This window comes from Uloborus diversus, chromosome 3 (assembly GCF_026930045.1).
Source record: "Uloborus diversus isolate 005 chromosome 3, Udiv.v.3.1, whole genome shotgun sequence".
Lineage (NCBI taxonomy): Eukaryota > Metazoa > Arthropoda > Arachnida > Araneae > Uloboridae > Uloborus > Uloborus diversus.
Genome location: NC_072733.1, coordinates 213,968,421 through 213,987,811, shown reverse-complemented (window position 1 = coordinate 213,987,811; position 19,391 = coordinate 213,968,421). Strand labels below are relative to the sequence as shown.

The 19,391-nt window shown below is 33.6% G+C and overlaps 1 long non-coding RNA gene across 1 annotated transcript in view; it reads left to right on the top strand.

The window, feature by feature from the left end:
• The window catches only part of LOC129218577 (uncharacterized), a 125,871-nt gene that overhangs the window by 12,644 nt on the left and 93,836 nt on the right, over positions 1-19,391 (top strand). The window contains exons 3-5 of the long non-coding RNA XR_008580340.1: positions 2,909-2,976; positions 5,943-6,042; positions 15,219-15,407. This is a non-coding gene — a long non-coding RNA (uncharacterized LOC129218577). The remainder of the gene's footprint in view (positions 1-2,908; positions 2,977-5,942; positions 6,043-15,218; positions 15,408-19,391) is intronic.

The following is a 19,391-nucleotide window of genomic DNA, read 5'->3' as shown; positions in this document are numbered from 1 at the left end:
AACGTTTGGTAGTTGTCCAAGCAATCGAGAATCTTAATCTTCTTTTTATTGTCAGAAACTTTATTCCCCCCCCCCCCATCTTCATAAACTTTAGATAAAACAGCTCACTAAGGTGCCATTATATTTCATCAACTTTAATGTTTAGAATGTAAAAAAAGAAAGCTGCTGAGCAGCTTTTTTATACGCTAACACCGTGATGCCTAGACTAGTTTGATGTGGAAACTTTCGATGGTCAGTGTGATGCTAATGGGATGTAATAACATTCACAAAATATATATTTAGTTGTCAATAAACGAAGCCGCTACTTCCTTCTAAAGAAATACGTGTTGTGGACGAGGAATTTGCTCGCATCAGCTCTAAAATTCGTTAGTCGTGGAAAATTCGCGTTATAGCCATTTGGCGTAAGTTGAATCGCATTGTAGCGGGAGTCGACTGTAAACACTTTCTGGAATAAAATTTGTTCAATATAACTGCACCATGTGATTTCATTATAGGATATATAGGACCATATTTGCTATTTGTTGGTCATAGAATAAAATAAAAAATATTAATAGTATTAAAATAACAGAGAGCAGTCAAACATGTCCTACGGTCCAACGTACCCGACCTCCCCTACAATGAAACTTGAATCTTTTCTTCATTACGATTTAACTTTGATTTTAAACATTGAACATATTATGTTTCTGTCAACACTATATGCTGTGTCTATATGCTTTGTGCTGCATCTCATTGTGCCCCGTATGCTGTCTCACTGTGCACCTTGAGTGGGGTAGTGAGACAAAATTTAAGCTTAAATTTTTTAAATTATCTCTTAAACTTCAAATAGCAATGAAATGTTTTGTGTCTCAAAAGTTTTCATACCGTATTTTCCTGCGTATTATCCGCGGACGGCCTATAATCCGCAGGTCCTAAAATTGGCATGAAGAAAAAAGGCTTCGTATAATCCGCAGTGGTGTATAATCCGCAGATGATACGATGTAAAAAGATAAAGTTTGAATTTAACATTTAACATTACAGTTTTAACTATGCAGTAATTATATGTTTGTTTTAATCGCGCACAAAATCAATTTATAACTCCTTTATGTTTTTAAAACAGGGTAAGTATGCTTAATTTACCTTCTAATTAAAAAAAACCTTAATTAAGTTTTCTTTTTACTTTGCAACACTCAAAACGTGACTTGCACGCAACACCTTCATGATGTTGCATGAAAAGTAACGTCTGTTTTTAAAACAGCAATTCCATTGAAAAATGCTAAAAATAAACTAAATAAATATTGAAACACAAATGTTAAATATGTGAAATTAAGTTTTGATGTTCTTGTATTTACTAGATGTAGTCATGTTTCAAGATGTATTACACGATGTATCACACAAGTGTTACATGATGTAGTTTTTGAGTTAGCAAATTAAAAAAATATTTATATTGGTAAAAGCAACTTCACGGATTCAAAATGCAACTCAACTGTTCCTCAGAGGAGACTGTTTAGGCGACTATTTTTGAAATTTTAGGCTACTAAAGCAACTATTTTCAAGTAAAACCTTGGTGAAAACCCTATTTTATATTCTTGAAAAATTTGAAAGTCGCCTTAAGTTTCCCTCATCAAAATTTTTGTGCCTATGTGAAGGGACAAATCATGATTTTACAAAATGTTACTAAGTTTAAAACTGATTTTGAAGACAAAGGAATTAAAATGCAACTTCAAAAGTAAGGTATTTCTTTTATGATACTTAGCACAATATTGGGTCAGCACAGCTAAGACATTTCTGAAAGCTTGAGGTTAAAAAATAAAATGCTTAATTTTGGGAAAACTGAAATATTTTCAGTTTTTGAAACATGTCTAAAAGTTAACTATAATAAATTGAAAAAATTACCGAAAGCAGATGAATTGTCCTACTTTATAGATTACAACAATATGTAACTTTTATGTTTACATCAAATAGTTAATAAAATACAACCCTCCAAAAATGCTACATTTAGCATTTATGAGAATACTGTTCAACGAGACCAATTTTCAATCGCGTGTAACTACTAAAAAAAATATTAAGTTAAAATATTATAGATGTTTCTATATAGGCATAAAAGGAACCTGTATACCAAATTTCATAAAAATCCATTGCCATGCGGTTACCACTGTTTTGTCATTTTTGCTCATTTCATTATGGAATGACCCCACTGCAAAAAGTCGTTTAAAATTTTTTACTTTGGGCGGTATAGTAGCAGGAACTGGTAATTTAATATTTTTTGGGTTTTGGAAGTACAGTGAAACCTCTCTGAGTGGCTACCTGTCTTAAGCTGCCACCCCTCTTAACGACCACTTTTTTGCGGCATGGATTTTTTAGCCCCTAGACTTATTGTTAAAAGCACCCCTGGCAACGGCCATCAAGTGGATGCGTTTCATTTAATTTTTCAGGAAAATCTCTTCACTTTCTGTTCCTTATCTGCAGCTTTTCAGTGTAAAGAGGAGAATTCTTATTGGCCTTTAACAAATTCCGATAATTTTGGAGTTAAAGAATATTAAAGCTGTTTACAATGCTGCGGTTGAGGGCGGGAATGGTAGCAAGCTGGTTCCTGTTTTCCTATTCTATTTAGAAAAACTAAATTTTTAATTTGTTCAGGCCTGCAAAATCTCTCTTAATATGAGGTGTGGCTCGAGGTAAAAATACAAAAGATTGGGCACCACTGATGTATACCATCAATCTCGGTTCCATAGAATTTTTCCCAATTTACTTCATACAAAATTTCAACTTGAATTTAAAGGGCAAGATCTTAGTAATTTTTTTTAAATTTTTTTTTCAAAAAGAGTCAACTATTTAAGTTGGATCAGTCAGGGGTCCCCCACCAGTCGTCCGGGCTAGTCCGCCCCTGCTTGTAATTATAACAGGTGTAATTACCTATTTTTTCTTTTAGGGACACTTCATCACCTCTGGTCTGAAACATCCTGTCTTTCTAACCACTTGCAAGAGCTTTTGTTGCAGGTAGTATGTTGGTTGTGTTATTACTTAATTTTCCTTTTTGAAGAGCATTTTCATCTGTTGAGTCGAAAAGTTTCAGTTTAAAGAGTTTCATTGTTTGCTTATTCTGAAATTTCAATGCTATTTTTAAAGTTGACTGTCAAAATGTATTAAAATGATAGACTAAACTTTTTTTAATTAAAAAAAAAAAAGATTTCGTTGACCAAGCTTCTGATGATCATTTTGAAAAATAGAATATTTTTGCATCTGCTAATATAACAGGGCCGCCGCTACCTGCAATGGGGCCCAGTACCAATATTAATTCCGGGCCCCCCCTGACCACCCCATTGCATATTTTTATACCGTCACTTCCTTTCCTCTCAATCACACAAATTGTAGTTTGAAGTTTGCATAAAAATATATTTTTAAGTACAGAATCGTTATACAGTAAATATTGGATAATTTGTCACGCCTGAGATAGATAAAGTAAAATGATTTACTATGAATTTTCAGTAAGGCGAAGTTTGATGAACCAATGAACAGACCCAAGAATAATATATACTTATAACCTCTCCGAACGTCAGTTTTGAATTTATATTTAAAATAGTTTACATACGTTTCCATTACTTTAACATCCAATGAATACAGGTATACCTGTCTGGATTACAAAATGGGCATTTTGTTTTTGTCTGTAACGTTCAGGAGAATTTTCACCCTACACATCTTCTTTGCCGCAAATTCGTGTATGACTGAGTTAAAATCCACTTGTGCTGCAAGTTGATGCTCATTGCCAAGAATAGCTATAATAGAATTTAGTCCCTCTTGTCCAGTTGCTCATCTGGTCTATGTTTTAATTTGATTTCCTAATTTACTTAATGCCCTTTTAGCTTGGGCAACAGTCAAGGAGAGTGCAGAATATGCAAAGGGCTATACACACGTTAGGAAATATCATTTGAAGCCTCTTGTTGTATATCTCATTCCTGGGAGAGAAAATTCTGTTACTTCACTTAACACTGACGAATATTTTTAATGTAAATAATAATCTCATTTCTAAGTATAGATTATTTAAGTCTGTTGCATACTTTGATGACAGAAATTCAGGCATCTTTTGCACTTCTTCATCATCTAAAGACATATATTTGAGTATTGGCTTGAATAGAAAACAAATTCCCTACATTTCTTTAAAACATGATGCTTTTATATCACTAACAATCAAGTCCAAAACTGGTAAAATTACTTCTGTTCGAAATTTATGTTCACCGAATATGAGTTCAGTACTTTGATGTATTGCTTCTTTTTCGACTTCTGCACCTGAATCAAAAAATATTTTTCTCTTGTTTTTATCCTCTTTTTTTTTTTTTTTTTTGAAATTGAAATTTCGATCTTTGAGTCCATTACTTCAGAAATCAATTTTGTTTCTTAGAAATTGCGAGCCAAGCACCCCTTAACCCTTTGAAGGTTTCTAAAAATATCATTTAGAAGATAAAGTACTACATCCAGCATTTGAATAAATACTTTATGTTCGTCAATACATGATAGCACTTTTAACCCAAAGGCTGACATAAGCATGCTCTAAAAAGAAGTCCGGTGTTCCCTCCCAACTGGCGGCCTTGTATGGAAACTCGATATTTTTCTTTGTTGATGTTTATTAAGTTTTGGCGTAAGTCTAATAAAAAATATTTTGTTTATTTTCATAGAAATCTATTTTAAAATTGCTATAAACAAAATGTCCATGAAATAAAATGTAAGTTTTCAAAAATCGTAAATTTATTTTGAACTTGCTTGCTTAATTTTATTTTTCTTTCAGTTTTTTTAAGCTTTGTGATGTGTGTATAAAGATTTTAATTTGATGAAAAAATTTGAAATTGAAAAGTGAAATGGATAAAAGTAACTGAACCTTGAAAATGAGGAAAGAGAAATTGGTGTGTGAGCAATTTTTTCTTGATCATAGTAGCAATAATTGTTTTAAAGAAAAATGTTTGTTGCTACTATCACAAGCAATAAAAGTAGTTAATGCAATAGTTTAACAAATTAAATTCCTTCTATTATTTTTCAGCCAATTGTAAAAATTTTTAAGAGCAATTTGCACCTCAAGGGGGTAGAAAACTATAAATAGAGCATATTTTTGAAAAAAAAAAAAAAAAAAAAAAAAAAACTCTGTCATTCTCAACAGTAAAGTCATTAAAAAAATTTAATGTTTGAATTTATTTACATTCATAAATATTAACAGCTAAATTTATTAGTGTGGGCAAAATTAAAAGTTTTCTGGGGTTGATATCTCTCCTGGTTACCCCCTTTTAACTGTACAGGTTTGATACCATGTCCAGAAATATGTTGTTAAATTTAATTTCAGTGAGCCTTTTTGATATTGAAAGTTTCACCATTCATATGCAGAATTAAGTGCATTCAATTTTCCACTGTTTTTTCAAATGCTACATGTTTCTCTGAGAGGACGGATGACTCTTGCATTAATAGCATTTGCAAAGGAAAAAAAAATAATTAGAACTGTATTCTAACTTTGATTTCAAAATCTAAGTAGCTTTGTTGCAGGAAAAGGTCAAAACTTGAAGCTCCAAATAAGTAAACTGAACCATTAAGAAAAAAAAAAAAATCTACTCGTTAATTTTCAGAAAAGCTCCATTAAAATTCAAAATAAATCAAAAGGAGCAAAAACATCAGATGCAGTTTTAGCAATAAAATGTTTTTCTTTTTTTGCTAGTTTGGTGTGTACAATAATTCCCCCACTTTTTTGTGTTGTATTGAAACAGAAATATGTTTTTCTTCTTGTTCAAAATTATTTTTAAATAGTAACAAATATGAGTTAAATTGAAATTCAAAGCAACAACATTTTTTTTTGCACAAAACTAGCAGTAATCTGCATGTTTTATGCACTAAAGGAAAAGTTTTAATTTTACTTTTTTTGCACAAAAGTTTTTGTTTATTTCTCATGAGTTAAATTACATCACTGAATGCATCTTATTCCACTATAGAATGGCCAAAAAACGTTCAAAGAGCTCACTCGGCAAGAAAGAGATTTTGAGAAAAAAGAAGCAGAAAGAAAAAAATGTGGATCCTCCTATCCAAAAAGAGGTAAACATTTCTTTAATGAAAAGGGCACATTAGTATGAAGGCTGCAACCATACATTCACCGAAAGTATGTTACATTGCAAGTTTTCAACATTTCTTTCATATGTTCTCTCAGGGTTTCAACTGGCACTCAAAATGTCCCATTTTCTATTGTTGTTTGTAGAGCCCCTCTAAAAGCTATATTTATCAGTCAAAAGCACTAAAAATTAATCAAAGGTCGTATTTTTTAGCATTGGAGTCATTCCATGTTCAGTTCAATCAAAAAAAAAAAAAAAATCTTGCCAGAATATCTTAAATTTTACATTTTGACATCTTAAATGTATATTATATTTTTAAAAAATCTATCATTTATAATTAATGTTTGAAATTTGAAAAAAAAGAAAAAAGAAACTTTTTTTTACTTGCTTACAGTATTTTAAAATGTCAAAAGGCAAGTTATATGTGAGTGAGAGCTTAATAAGTAGCTCATTTTAACACTAGAAAAACGGAGGGGGGGGAGGGGGGGCCGTAGTTTGTTGTTTAATAACTCAGATAATATCTAATGGAACTTAATGGAACATTCTGACTTTTCATTATATGACACTATTTGAATGCTTGTTTAATCATTTAGTCATTTGCCTCATAGTACTGTAAATGTTGATCCTTATACCTAGACAGACTGGAGGGGCCACAGTGGCTCTTAAGCTTTTTTACAATTGAAAAATTAATATTTTTCTTGTCTCCTAATTGTTGTAGCATAAGAAAATGCCATTCTCTCTAGTTAACCTGTAACTTTCTCTTTATGCAGCCGGTTGGATATCCAAATGTATCGACTGCTTACCAGCCTAAGAGTAGTCATTGTTCTTGAAGAGAAAAACTAATTAAATATTTTGGCCAGTACAGAGAGAAACTAAAAATAATTACGTTCTAAGTTTTTAATTAGTCATGAAAGAGGGTGCATCGGGCATGTGGACTCACTCAGCAAGGATTTTTAAAAGAATTAATCTCAAAAATAGGTAAGGGCCACACTGACCCCTGCAGTATTTCTAGGTATATAGAAAATGTCAGTCCTTCTAGTGTTAAAGACAATTATATGCACTTTAATATATGTAACTCAAATAATTTTCTTGAAAAAATTATTTTTCACAACATTTAAAATTCTAAATTTTTTAAAGTAGTGTCTTTTGAAAAATTAAAAAAAAAATGTAAAATTTTATTTTAAACCATGAATTAGTTTTTAGTGAAACTCTTTCCACTGTGAAATTTTCTTGCTGCAGCACTGGTATGAAGTGACCCTATATAAGCAGTGAGTTACTGTCCTTAAACGAAGGCTGCCGTAAAACGACAAGCAATATTCTGACAGCCCATTTATGCCTCCCAGAGACTGCAGTTTTGTCCTTGTTATGCACTCATCAGTCTAGAATAGTGGATAACAAACAGGAGGCACATATCTCATTGCACTCTCATTTTCAATGAGCCTCCAGCTCAGTTGTTGACTATTCCAGACTGATGAATCCACAATAGGAACAACACTACAATTTCAATACAGTCTCTGGATGGTGTAACCAGACTGTCGGTATATTGCACGTGGTCCTATATAGTTATAAATGTGCTTGAAAAAGGCCATATAAAGATACTTTTTTTAGTCTGCTGGAAGAATGGGAATTTTAGCCCTTGCTTGTATATTTTATAATAGTCTGCAAGAATCTAAACAGTTTCAGCAAGCAATATTTGATTGAATGTTTTTCTTTTTGTAAGGCAGAAATTTATTGTCAGAATATAGACGGAGGTCTATTGTGGTCGAAAATGAAGCAAGTTTTCTTTGGCAACGTAATCACAGTGGAAGGCGAATTACAGTCGAACCTTGTTAAACCGGTACCTACTTAGTTTGCCAAGGAAGACTGAAAAAAATCTTCTGTATAGGAATGCAATATAAATTCCCTCCTTAAACCAGCACCCCGCTGACCGCCAACTGCCAGTGATTTTCCAGGGAAACAGTATTCTTTGCTATGATAATATTGCTGTTTAAACCGCTATCTTGAGAGATCAGGTCAAACAATTCAAACTTGGAGATAAGCCATTTACGAGAGAGAATATTCATAACGAGGCACAATGGGAGATTATGAAATGTTACACACACTGCTACCAATGCCTCCTACAAAAAGCACCGAAATTAGCCACCAGGTACATTAGGTAAAAGAGTTCTTCTTTCTTATCTCTTTCTGTTTTTTAATCCACCCTCAGTCGCTCTCAGTAACCAAGGCACATTGATTCCAACCTCTCCAGGAATTTTTAACTTGATCTTATCCGCTCTCTCACCATTTTTAATCATTTCATTTTGACATGTCACTACTCAGCTATGAAAGCATTCATTCTATACCCCCTTTTCTGTTCTGGTCAGGGGAGGGGGAGGGGTTGAGGCTTAACCTGTAATTGACATCGTAATGCAGACTTCAAGGAACGACAGTTTGCACCATAATACATCGTGTTTCGGGTTCGTATGCCTTGTTTTGCCAAGGTGTGGAAAGCAATCTTAAGTGAAAAAAGTTCTTATTTGGGTGTTTCAGAATATAAAATAAACTGCAAGTCATCAATTTAGTGCTAATCATTTTTGAAATCTTTTTGGAAAAGAAGTAACCAATGAGCTGTTGGTGGCACTCTGCAAGAAAACTAATTGCTGTTGTTTTTCAAAGTTCATTTGTAAAACAAAATACATGCTTTCAAATATATTTTCATAAAAGAATGCATTTATGCTACATTAGGGAAAACTCGTTAAACCGTCACACTCGACTTCCGCCAACTTTCAGCCCGTCACTATGGTTGGTGGTTTACCGAGGTTCGACTGTAAATCTATTTAGCCAAATGAAGGAGAAATACTTTTCTCTTTATACGTGTGTTACCATCATAAATATTCTGGAACTTTTTGTTTTCTTATTGAAATAATGAACTTGTTTACAAAAGTGGTTAAGTCCTCCTTTTGAAAATTCTCGACGCATCCAAATTTACTGCAGAAAAATCAGGTTTGGCAAGCTTCTGCCAAAGCAGAAAAAACCAACTGGAAGAAATGTTTCTTCTAAGGTGGAAGAAATGAAAAAAAGAACTTTATTTTAAGCATCAAATTAGTTGTAATTTTGTGTAATAAGATAAATCTATTTTTAAAGAAAATTTTAAGTACACATAGTTAAATCTATAAACAAAAGTTACTCACATGATAAATTAATTAAATTATATATTACTACCACTACCAACTAACTAAACAGCACACAATATTTGACAATATTTATTGACTTCATAAAAATTAAAAGCTGCAGATGAGATGATTACAATTAAGTCTGTTCTGCAACTAATCGAAATTTAAATCTTTAGAATAATTTACCAGTTTTGCAACCTGTAAAAATCTTCACGATAAAAATAATTAAAGAAACCTTTTTGTCTAAAACTTATTTGATAGCTATGTGACACATCATTCTTCATTAATGTGATAATAACATAATATTTTTAAAAAATGCATTCAAACATTTTAGAACAATAGTATAGTACTTTAAAATTAGAGCTCTGGCACAAGTGAACAAATAAATATGCATTTTTATTGTAAAGATGATTTTTTTTTGTAAATTTTCAGTATGATAGTATTATAATGTATTTTATAGCAATTATTTAAATTTTCTTAATAGAGAACATTTCCTTTAAATACTTGTGAAACTTGATTTGTAACTAGAAGTAGTATTCTTTCCCAAAGCTAACATTTCTAAAGTCAAGGATGTCATCCAGCTTCATTATATTTGATCTAAGAAATTATCTCGCTTTTCTTTAAGAAAAAAACAAAAGAGTTGGGGGGGGGGGGAAGTAAGGGGAGGTTCCAGTAGGATCATATACACATTTGTTTATTTCTGTTACATTTCTGTCCTTCAAAACAAGGTTGGGTTTTGGACTGTCCAAAACTGGTTTAGGACAGGACAGATGGTTTTTACCATCCAAAACTGTCCAAAAGTATGCTGAAGGGATGAAAGGAATGTAATCTAATCAATTTGTATTTAATACAATATTTGTAATGTATAAATATATATATATTAATGAGGTTTAATTAATGAGTACAGTATTAATTCAAAGTAATGATTTCCTTAATTTAATGATACATTTCACTGGTCCGGATTTGACTGTATTGAATGTCAATGCTCCTTGATTTAGCAATATCCTTGATTTAACGATAAATGTACAGTGTCTTGACAATCCTTAAATCAGGGTTATACTGCATTTGATAACATTTTTCTCCAAAATGTTCATTTAAAAAATATCTTCTAAAAATATTTTAGCCAAGAACTCTATTATATAAAAACTTCCTTATGTAATAGTAGAGTTGTGAAAGAAATTCACAACACTAACAAGACAACTAAGCTCAATTACATTTATAACCCAAAGGAATGTTATTGAATATGCAATATTTAGGTGCAAAAAAAAGCTTAATTTTTTTTAAAAATGGTTTGTGCGAATAAGTTTTACGTGATGTTTTAGTGAAAATTATTTTTTAAATCATAGATTAAAGAACAAGACATTGATGATTAAACACTTACGTTTAAAAACTTGTGCTATTCTTTTTTAGTTCATATTTTTAATGTAATACATTCTGTTACTGCAAAAACTGTAATTTATTGCATTTAAGTCGATTATTGCACTATATCTTGAACTCTTTCTTTTGCACACGTGCATAAATGTTGAAGAATTTGGTTTAAAAGTTTTGGTGTTGGAGAAAAAAAAACTCATAATACAAATGAAATTTTTAATGAAGAATTTAATTTCTACCCTTCTAGTTTTACCATTTTATTCTATTCTATTCTTATTCCATTACCCATTCTACTAGGTTAAAATCAGCTGCAAAAATTAATTACGTATATATTTATACTTGAATGTTCATATTGAATAAATATATTAAATAGTCAAAAAATATATTGTCGAACCTCGTTATCATGACGCCTTTGGGACTGTCAACAAAGTGTCGTCATAGCCGGAGTGACGTCATAACTGGAATAGTTTAAAAATTCATTATTAAACATTAGTTCAAAATAAAATTATATTTAATGAAGAAATTAATAATGTTTATATATCCTTTCAAATAGATTCAACTAATGTAAATTTGAGTTATTGGTGAATATAACAAAAATTCTTTAAAAATAAAAAACTTGTTATTATTTTTTTTTGAATTCTACAATACTTTCCAATAAATGTTTGCTTAACTTTCGCATAACATTTTTAACACTCCTCCTTTAAATGAAATTATCAGCAAAAAAAAAAAAAAAACAATTCATGACTCTTCACTTTTGTCCGTAATTTGATTAGATTTTCACTGCCTGGCCCCACCTTTTGAAGATGAAAAAACCCTTTCTAATTCTTTTATCCATTTTAGAGTTGTGTGTCCCTTTTCAATATAATGAGGAGCTCTTATATCTTTTTCTCTCACGGGAGAAGCTTCTAGTGACCACCTACAGCTTAAAGTAGCTATGGTCTTTCTCTTCTCCTGCTGTTTCCCTCTTCCAGTATTACAATCCACCAGCTTTGAATTCATTTCTATTGTCCCTCTTGTCAAAGTCTGAAACCTGTACCTTTCAGAACTTATTGACTCGTCCCCCAAATATTTTAAGGTGTCATGCCTGATCAAATCTCTTGTTCGAGTCCAAAATTCCTACAACAAACGTTTCTGGAATTATTTTACGAAAAATTTTTCAATTGCAAAGAAAAATTCTTGATCCAATCTGCACAGCTCGAAGTGTCGTCATAACCGGAGTTGCCCCCAAAAAAACTGTTGTAAAACCCGGAGCTACTTAACATTAAAACTGTATGGGAAAAGTTCAGGACTTTGAAAAAGTGACGTGACATCCGGAGTGTCATGGATTCCGGATGTCGCGATAACAAGGTTTGACTGTACATAATTTTGATACATTTTGTTCTGTTGTTGGTGTTTTCTCGCGAAAAAGTCTCTCGAAAAACAGTTTTGGTCACTTGCGTTGGACACAAGGGTTTTGAACAGGACGGTAAAAACCTTGCCAACTCTGCTTTCATTTGCGGGTATGCATTAACATAGGAGAATTTGATTACTATTACCAGAAATAATAATAAATAGATAAATAAACTCATGCATACAAATTGAAATTTTAATTAATAATGAACTTCTATGTAACTGGATTAAAATCTATTGCATAAGTTGAATGTTCACCCTTGAATAAATGTTCAATATAAAACATTACTGTGATACATTTTGCTCTGTTTGTGATGTTTTCTCACAAAATACAATTTCTCTAAAAATATAGTTTTGGACACTTAAGGGCAGGACTTTTGGACACAAGGGTTTTCGACAAGACGGTAAAAACCAAGGATTTTACCATGGTTTTTACTGTAGTGTCCAAAACCTTGCCAACCCTGCTTCAAAAGATGAAATAACATTAATAACATAAAAATAAAAGTAGCTGCAAGGCAGGTGATATGAAAAGTGTAGGGGGGGGGGTCGCTAGGGGGATAAATAATTTTAGCACTCCAATCTAATTTCCTGTATCTTAATTATTCTTTCTAGTGTCATGTGGATTTCAACTGTTAGAATTATCCTTTAATATTTCATTCAGTTATACACACTTTCTAGGCAATTTGTTTTTACTCTTTCATACTTCAATTCTAAAATAATTTTTGCAGTAAATTACGTTTATTTATTGTTCATAAATGCATCCATCATAGTTTATTTTTGAAGGTATGCTTAAAAAATGCATTTTGAAAAATATTTTTTCCGCCAATTAATTGGTAAAATTTTCAATTATAAATAACGGCAAGGTGGCCAATTATGGCTGATTAATTGGTACAACCGATTAATCAGTGCATCATTAGTATGAATCACTCATAGAATAAAGTGCTCTAGAAGTTTATTCAATTTCTCAGTGGTCCGGTTGATGGGGAACGTAGGGCGGGGGGGGGGGGGGGGGGGGGGGTGTCCCCTTAGATGTTTTGCTAAAGTTTTCCATTTTTTTTGGTTTAAATACATTTTTAATTTAAATAACTCTCAAGCTGAAACCAGTTATTGTTATCACCTATATTATTATTTTCTTCCACCATACCTACTAACTTAACTGATTTTCCCGGGAGATTGCTGGATTTTGATAATTTCTCTTGGTTGTGTACATGATGTAAGGAACATTTGGTCCTACCAAGAAGGATAATAAAAAATCCCTATTCTTCCCTAAATAACAATGAAAAATCCTATGTAATTATCTGCTGGATTTTTTAATCATCTACTGGATTTTTTCCCAGTAGATGTCAGCAAGTATGCTCCACTTTTTAATCAAAATGTGTATTTAATTTAATTACTGTCAAGTTCAAAACAGGTATAGTACCTTCTGTTCTAAGATTTCACCGAAGTACGCAACCCATGACACCCCCCCCCCCCCATAAATCAGCTGATATGATAAATAATTCATTTTTCGTTTGAAAATATATCATTCAATTTTCCAAATCCATTCATCCCAAGAGCTATGGTGCATCACCTATGAAGGTCTATCCCAAGTGCAATACCCCTAAAAAAAATCCCCTAAAAGTTACAATCCTGCGGTTTGCATCTTAACTATCCTGCCCCCCCCCCCTTGTTTGGCATCCATACAAAGGAATTGCTCAGAAAGTAAACCACTTGTTTCATTAATAAATAAATACCTTTGTGTCGAGAAGTAACATGAAATAACATGTTGCTCAAATATACAGATTACTGTAGACAGGTATTTTGGGGTTTTGAACTAAACCCTTTTTCGATGCAAAATCCAAAAAACTCACTATTTTGCATTGAAAAAAGGGTTTCTTAATCCCAAAACGTGTTTGTAGAAATCTCTATTTGGGCTACAAAACATTTGTTATTTTCTATTACACTTGTATCACTGCCCAATAGTATAGGTGGAAAGTGGGACGTAAGGAGGAAGACGTCCTCTCCAGGTTTTCAACTAAAGTATTCTCCCTTTTCACCTGAAATGTAATTTTCATTTTTATACATCTCAAGTTAGAACCTTATTAGCATCCCCCAAACTTAACTTCCACCACTGGGACATACAACCATGTCACCCATAGACTTCCATGCAGTGGCATACACAGCACCCCCATAAACCCCATAGCATGAGAGGGCGCAAGAGGCATGAGGGTGTAAGCCTTGAAAAATTAGACTATGTTAAAATTAATAAAACATTTTTATGGGGAGGGGGGGGGGGCTTTTAAATCTTGCAAGGGGGAGCACACTGAAATCTATGTGCGCTACTGCATCCATCTATTCATTGATTGACACCTTTCCCTCAAAAACATATCATTTGGCCACCAAATCATCCCGAGAATCATATGATAAACAAGCATTCGACAGCATACATCCAGTTATGACACTATTTGAATGAATTAATTATAAAACCATTAAGATCACAGGGGCCTCTGTTCCATAAGTATACTGGCCCACCCCTTAAAAACTCGCCCCCCCCCTAGAAGAATTCTCTCTAAAAAAAGAGTAACATCCCCTACGAATAATCAATGGTGTAGTCAGCATCATGACACACATCCAGCTGTTGGCACCTGTGCACAGGCGGCCCGTTGTTTCAAAAATTTCTGGGATAGGGGGCAAAGAGTATAACACTCAAAGCTGTTTTTTTTTTCTGGAAAACAATAAAAACCACACAAACTTACATGTTTTTTTTCCCAAAGGATCCCCTGCAACTGAATCACTCTGGCAGTCATTTACCTTAAAGGTTCATTCAATTGTCAAATCAATCAAGAAATATGCTGCTCGAGTGATTGACATCTTGAAAATTCGAGAAATCAACATCTAAAAAAATTCATAAATCGAGAACTCGAGTGGCCTATCACTTGAGAACTCAGAAAGTAATAATCTAGAACGTGAGCAGTCCATCGCTCGATAACTCAAAGTGATAATTAAGAACTCGAGGTGTGAAAATCGAGAACTCAAAATCCGATAATCACGAATTTGTGATAATCGAGTTCTCGAGTGATCTTGAATAATCGAATGATTCAATTATGAGAACTGGACTGTGCCCATCATTACACTGCATATTTAAACAAGGAATTTTTTCACTAGACTTAAATGACAACCCTGTCAGAGTCGTGGTGGACAGTAAAGGGTTGAGCTATAAGTGTGCTTTTAGTTATAAATGTATTGCCATCTGACATTTGGAATTTTTCAGGTAGGTGAAAATGAATCGTCAGAAGTTGGAGCAGAAGTTGGAGCACATAAATTACTAGAATGTCCTGTAACAATAAAGGTGGAACCTCCAGATCCCGAGACTGAAAAACTATTGCAACTGGCTTATTCTGGATTTCATTTTGATGAAACGGGTGCTTTCGTTGGCCCATCAACTTCTCAAGCCAATCCAGTGAGCCTCCTTGACTATTATTTTCTTTTAAAGCTGCCAGAACTCGCGTCAAAATGAGTGACCTGAGAACACGTATGAGTTTACGTTGAAAAATGTTTTTTAATTGATAAGATTTAATTTGCCATTGATTCTAAACATCATTCAAAATAATAATGTTTGATACAAATTAAAAGAGCAATTTTTTCTTTTGGTGTGATTGTTTCACTCATGGTGTGAGTTCTGAGAGATTAAATGAATTTTTCTTCCCTCTTTAACTCATACAGGGTTTGTCCGGAAAGTAATAGAACTGAGTCGATTTAAAAAAAAAAATTATTGAGCCAATTGTTATAATTCTTTAAAAACTTTCAAAATAGACTCCTTCTGCGTTGATGCAGCGCTGCCAGCGCGATTTCCATGCATTGAAGGCGTCACGGTGGGCATTCTCCGGAATAGCCTTGAGAGCCGCGGTGCATTCTGCTTGGATCCCCCTGTGGTCTCAAAATGCTTGCCTTTCATCTGCCTTTTCAGGCAAGAAAACAAAAGTCCGGGAAGGCCACTTCTGGACTGTAGGGCGGCTGCGGAAACGTTGGAATGGCGGCCTTGGTCAGGTAGCTGTTCACCAAATTCGCGCACACCTTGCGCATGTTCAAATGCACCGTCACAATGTCATGAATCAGATTTTGGTAAATTTAACATTTGGGCAGTTAAACGAATACTTAGTCGACGGTCTGAGTTCAAAACTTTGCGCACACGAGTCGCATTGTCGGTGTTTCTCGAAGTCGAAGGTCTTCCAGAGCGGTCTTCATCGGCGACCTCTTCCTGGCCCACCAAAAAGGCCTGGTGCCACCGAAACATACCACTTCTTGCTAAAGCAACATCTGGGTAAAAATGCTTGATCATATCAAACGTCTCTGTTGCAGATTTACCGAGTTTCACACAGAATTTAATCGCGTGCCTCTGCTCTAACGAACGCTGCATTTTTGGCTTGCGCCACTCACAGAAACACGTCCCACGAAAATGCCTGTCCTGACTCTTCAGGTGCTCGGAGACAACCGACTAGCCGCTCGTTCGTTAGCTAGGAATGCCCTCTACCGAATGCAGTCGGTGCATGCATGCTCCAAAGTACAGTCGCGGCGGAAGAAAATTAGTCCTATTACTTTCTGGACAAACCCTGTATATATACATTCAACTCGCCATAACTCGAAGCCTTATAACTTGAATATTCCTTTATTTTATACTACATTTTACCTCAAAATTTCAATTGGGGCCCAAACCACTGCCTTCGAAGCTAGGATATTACTTTAATTATAAAATAGAAGAAATAATTAAAAAACCTTAAAATTAACTTATAAGTACTCTAAGGAACTATTATTGAAGTTTGTAAAAATAAGGTTCACTTAAGAGTTCATTTAATTAAAAGTAGTTATTTACCTGTTCTCATTTTCAAGATTATCATTGCTCTAAATATAAAATGAAGGTTGAATTTAGAAATAGATATTTTCAAATGAATGTCATTTTCAAAACTTCAATTATAGGAAAAAAAAAAGACTTTAAAATATATATGAGCGTTCTATATTAGAAAATTCTTATTGTTAATGTATATTGACTAGAAAAAAGATTGAAATAGCTCTTGTATTGAAATTTTTTCATAAAATGAGCACTAAATTCGTTTGAAAATCACAATTGCTGTTGACAATCAGATCGCCTACTGTAGTGACGTCACTTTCCCAACGTGTTGGCTTTCCTAGTCTAGAGAAGGCAGTGCCCAAACTCTTAAGAAAGCTGTGGGGCCCCATAACTCGAACTACCAACAACTCTTAAGGTTTTAAACTGTCCCGTGTTATCAAGAGTTCTCTGTATATTGCTTTCAAAGGCATTCCATAAATGTATAAACATATTCTTTCTTAAGTACAGGGCGATTATATTTAAAGTTACTGTGTTTATAACTACTTCCAGCTGCCATTGAAATTTGGCATACATGTTTTTTACACTTTAAATTTGTTGTTTAGAATTGTAGATCAGGCAGACGAGAGTTTTGAGATGGAAAAAAATTAGCTTTCAATTTTGCCACTAGTTGACAATGTCATAAGCCGAAAAAAAAGTTTGCAAATCAAAGAAAAATGTGCATACCTCATTGATTAAAAATATGCTGAAAGCACACCATTGCATTATCATGTTTTTTCATTCGCTTATAAAAAAGGGTAAAACCGATTAACAAAACGTTTCACAATAATTGCCTGTTCCTTTTTGTTCACAGGCGTATTCACTGTGTACGAATGATTTCTTTGAACCATACTTGTTGTCTTCACTGTAAAATTGCAAAATAGCTACTCATTTGCATATGAGTTTAGCAGTATATTGCCCTCTATTGAAAAAAGATTGAATGAAATAAAAAAAAGGGACTCAACAGAGCCAAGCACTGAGACTGGAGGTCTATTGTACCTAACCTTCAAAAAGTCTCTGAAAAAGACCAGTAGCTGAAGCAGAACTCAGCACAGCAAGCACATAATAGGAATGTAATGAATCTCTCAAGGTTTGATTATATGTTAACGGAGGGGTTCAAACCTATAGGCACACATGCATGGGTGGAGTTAAGACTTGTGCCTCTCGGGGGGGGGGGGGTGCTAAACCCCACTGTCATCATTTAGGGAATCAGATGCAGCTAATTACCTCCCTCCCCCAGATTTCATAAACATATTGTTAATACACATTTGTTTATATATTTTGTTGCTTTCTTCCGAAATATGTATTGAGTGTCTACCAGCCCCCTCCCCTCTTATGTATACCTTTGAAATGACAACCCTGCTAAGCCTCTTGCGAAAAAAAATGTTAAATTAAATGATGAAAAGAAAGAGTTTGACTTCTGCCTCTGGGGGAAAGGACGCTAAGTAGGGTCATCATTTAAGGAATCGGGCGGCTAATTACCACTCTCCAACGAATTTCATAAACATATTGTTAATACACATTTGTTTATATATTTTGTTGCTTTCTTACAAAACATGTACTGTGAGTATGTACCATCCCCCCCACACCATGGAAACCTTTGAAATGACAGACCTACTAAGCCCTAGCCTAAAAATAGCTCTAAAATTAAAAGATGAAAAGAATGTGGGTGGTTGTGTGTGGCAAGTTCGGTTAGACGATTCAAACCTTTAAAAATTTAAACTACTGGCATTGCTCACCTTCCTACAAGTTTTAGATCAAGTTTTTTTACAGAAAAAAAAATTAAATAAAGTGAACTAAAAAAATTTTAGATAATTTTAATGCACAATTTTTTTATGAGCAATTTGCTGCTTTAAAGGAATGATGTCCTCAGTGAAATCAGGGGAAAAACGGAGGAGGAGTTGGATCAATTGATATTCCTTGGAAAAATTTCAAACTGAAGTCTCAAAGACGTAGTTTTAGTCGATCTTTGCTGGTGTTTGGAGAAGAGTGTGTAGAAGAAGGGAGGTTCAGGAAAATTTTGGAATTCGACCGCAGAAATCACACTTTCAGGCAGTTTTTGGTTATGTAAGGGGGATGGGGTTCCTTAACAAACTATTTTTTTTTCAAAATTGAAGTCAATTTTAAGTTATCTTAGGTGACTTACGGGAGTTGAAGGCTTCTTATGGAAATTTTCTTTTATTTAAGTCTAAAAAACTGATCTTTTAATTGATAGCAACAGAGGAAAGGAGAGGAAGTTCTCTCCCAAAATAGTGTCAATTTCAGACTCTCTTTGGGATAAAAAACTCCTGTCTGGGTGTTAGTGTTTAAACTCCTCTGAACGGTTCAACCGATTTTCATGTTTTTTTAAATTTGTATTTGGCAGGTATAATACATAAATTATACTTCTTATTGCAAGGTAATCAGGGTGTCCCTATCCAGAATTTTTTTAAAAATGCACTGTAAAAATCATTGTTGAACCATTGTTGAAAATCGTTGTAAAAACCATTATTGAAAATCATTGAAAAAAACCATTGTTGAAAATCATTGTGAAAACTATTGTTGAAAATCATTGTGAAAGCC